We start from the raw sequence: 3574 nt of genomic DNA, 5'->3' as shown, positions 1-3574 counted from the left end.
TCATGGGTTTAATTTGTTCGGCCCCAATATGACCAGGAATAGCGGTGCTCTGGGCTCACTCCCCCTCGTAGCTGTCCTCGGCCCTCAGGCCGCCAAGGCGCAGCGTATCCAGCACGTGTTGTATTCCCCTGTGAGAGGGATTTAGGCTGTTGCAGAGCAGGCAGGACCGAGGACTAACTAAATCTGGAGCATGTGAGAGGATGCAAGTCCCTCACAGGACACCTGTGCCCCCCTCCAACCTGGGGCAGCTCTGGGGAAGCTTTGGAGCCTCATCATCCAGCCTTTGCCTTGGCTCGGGCCGGCTCCACGGCAACCACACCGGGGTTGTTATCAAGGGCCTGGTTAACTCTCCTTTGCCCCCCAGAGAATCCCCTCCGGGCTGCCAGCACCTGCCGCGGGAGGCTCCGGGGCACATGGCAGGGACGGGAGGCCGGGGAGAGGCGGCCGGGTACTCTGCGTTACCCCAGCAGTTCCTCCTGCTGCTGCCAGAGCCAGGGCTCAGCCGCCGCCTCTCCCGCCATTGTTAGCTCTCCATCTGTCACCCCCAACCCGCCGCAGCCTCGCCGCGGGCCGCACGGCCTGTCCTGCTGACGGCCACAACCTCGCCTGGAATCAGGGCTGGGAATCGGAAGCTTGTAAATACGTGTATTATATTTATTCATATTTAGGAAGTCTCCATCGATCACGCCGTGGGAATTGACTTTCCTGTGGCGTTTTAAAAAGGAAATGAGTCTTATTTATCTGTGTGTTGGCTGTTCTCTTTAGTAGCGTTAACGCTTTCGGCCCCCTAATACCGTTTGCACTCCATAGGCATCTGGGAGGGAATTCTGCTGAGAAGAAAGTGGGACTAGCACAGTGAGCTCCCTTCTGTGGATTTTTTTAAATGTCTTTTACTTTTTTCTAGCTTTGTTAATATGCCCCAGGTTTGTTTAAATATATCAGGAGACCCAAGGAGTTAACAGTGCCCTTGGCAGCGTCAGGTGTCCTTGGTTTGTGTGTGAGGCCCATTGTGGAGGATTCAAACCCAGGTTGTGTGTGAGGCTGGTTGGAGGATTCAAACCCAGGTTGTGTGTGAGGCTGGCTGGAGAATTCAAACCCAGCTCTGCCTCACGGTGGCGATGGAGGGAGCGAGGCCTTGGCTCCAAGTGTCCGTGGTGACTGTAGTGCTGCGGGGCAGCTGTCGGGTTTTTCCCTTTCTCCTTTACTTCCTTTACACAGGGAGGGGTGTTACCTGGTGAAAATAAAATGCCTTCCCCTTATAGCCCTTGTCTGTGTTAATTATTCGTTTGGAAGTTGATTTAAAAGGTTCCTTCCCTCTCTCCTTTTTTTATGCTTTTAGAGTTTAATAAGATCAGTCCTAATGTTTTTTTTGGCATAGAATTGTTCATGAAACCGACTGAATAACAGCCGAACACGGGCTGGGCTGCGTGGAGGGGCAGGAACGTGCCGAAGTACTTTCAGACTAGCAATAAGCTGCTGGTGTGACCCAGCGGTGCCATGGGCGCCCGGCTGCAGCTTGCCGGCTGCGGGAGGGCTCTGCCCCTCCCCGTGCCAGGGCAATGCTGCCAGGCTTCTGCCGGGGCCTGCTTTCAGTTTTTAAGCCAGAAGTGGAGAGAACGTTTTTATCACAACTATTACATTCTCTCTTCTCTTCCGAGCTCCCCCTTTGCCCCAGCGTCAGCTGCCACGGTTAGTACTGGCTGCATGCTCTATAGGTTAAAACTAATTTAGAAGCTCCAACTTTAGACTCCTGAGCGCTACCTTCGTGCTTTACCTCATCCAGCAGCTCTGTACCTGTTAGGAATGTTTCTCACGAGCTCGGTCTCATCTGTGAAGCAGTGACAGCACGCGGGCATGAGGGAAGGGTGCTGTGACTGTGCGCTCTGGTGCTACAGCCTATGGATTATGTTCGTTCATATTTTATAGTATTTCCATGTTGGTATCTTGGAGCTGCTCTGGTTTATTTCTTCTTCTTTTGTATGTATGTATCTTAAGGCCAATCTGAGAATGTTTATGAATATTGATTCCGGCTATAAAGATCTGTTTTATTGTTTCTGTCTGATTTTTACTACTGTGTTTCAGAGTTATGGGGGTATCTGAAATTACTGTTCACCTAAATTTCCTGACAGGAGACTTTCGGTACTTGAAAGCAACTGCCATCACTTTCAGGGGCACCGGCTTCCAGGTAGTTGAAGCTTCACAACACTTTGACAAGCAAAGATCTGTGGATGAATTATTTCACCACCATAGTCCACACTCAGCAAAATTCGCAGGGCATAAGCTGTGGCAACTCCTGCAGAAATCTGGCTTCCAAAGCCCTGGTTAAGTTGATGGGTGTACAGAGGCTGCATCTCCTGGCCCAGCTTTGGCTCATATCTCTGAGACAGGCACGTTTCTGTCACAGGGGCTGGTGGTCACGTTGGAAAGGAACACAAAGACACCGCGTGGAGTGGGCCTGAGCTGTGTTTCTGTGGAAGCTGGTTCCCCTCCTCACCCCCCTCCTTTAATAAAGGAACAAAAATCAATCCCAAACAGGAAATGCACTTTTTGGATGTGAGCAGGCCCAAAGCACAAACCCTTCCCCTTGGAACGTCCCCGCTTCTGTGCGGTCACTGCACCCTCCAGGTGCAGCCAGGGCAAGCGCGGGGGGAGCCAGTCGGGTTCCCTGCTGCTGTCCTGGTGGGGCGCGGGGCCCACACCCCCTCTCCTTTCTGCACTGCTAATGAAAAGTCTTTCCAGTGCTGCCGCGTCGCTCGCGCCTTCCCGAGCTGCCCCTGCAGGGGAAGAGCAGCGGTGCTCACACGGCTCGGCTGCCAGGGGCAGGTAGAGCCCCAGACCTCAGCTGCTGCTGCTTTCACAGCAACATTATTAAATGAGAAGGGGAAGTTTCACAGCAGCGGGGCGCCAGACTGGGAGCCCTTCCTGAGGAGTTTACTGGCAATAAAATGAGAATACTACCTCAGCCACCTCAGCGGTGGGACCCAGAGGGAGTTCCCAGTTGAAGCACAGAGGACCTGGACCCCTGCAGAGCTTCTGAGCAGCACCATGTGTGGCCTGCAGTGAGCTAGAGGGAGCCTGCTACTTGCCCAGCACAGAATCACCCAGGTAATTGTTCTGCAGCCTTCTCTGAAGACCAACAGCCCGTTTTATATCACAGCAGTCACACCCAGAAGTCTATTTTTAAATGGAGGATGTCATTTTATTTGATAGCACCATAGCATACATAGCCACTTGGACAGAGTCATGCCCTTTGCAGTTTATGATCTAGGAAGATACAAGACCAGGAAAGGTGTTACCTGCAGCTCCACCCAAAGCGTTAAATGTCACAGTGAGGCGTGTCACCGGTCAGCTTAGTGTTCCTGTTACACCATCAGTCACTCCTGACACAGGCCAAGTGCTGCAGCTCACTGCCTGGGTCCAAGTTAACGCCTTCTGTAGCTCACACAGTCCTGTCCGAGCTTAGCACGAAAACCGATCACCCAGAAACCAGAGCTGGCCTCCAGTTTGACGTCTTCAACATCGTAAAACCCTTCAGGGCTCAGAGCAGCGTTTGCCAGGCGCTGGGCACCGCGGC

The sequence above is a fragment of the Merops nubicus genome, unplaced genomic scaffold (assembly GCF_000691845.1).
Source record: "Merops nubicus isolate BGI_N331 unplaced genomic scaffold, ASM69184v1 scaffold2796, whole genome shotgun sequence".
Lineage (NCBI taxonomy): Eukaryota > Metazoa > Chordata > Aves > Coraciiformes > Meropidae > Merops > Merops nubicus.
This window is presented reverse-complemented; position numbering follows the sequence as displayed.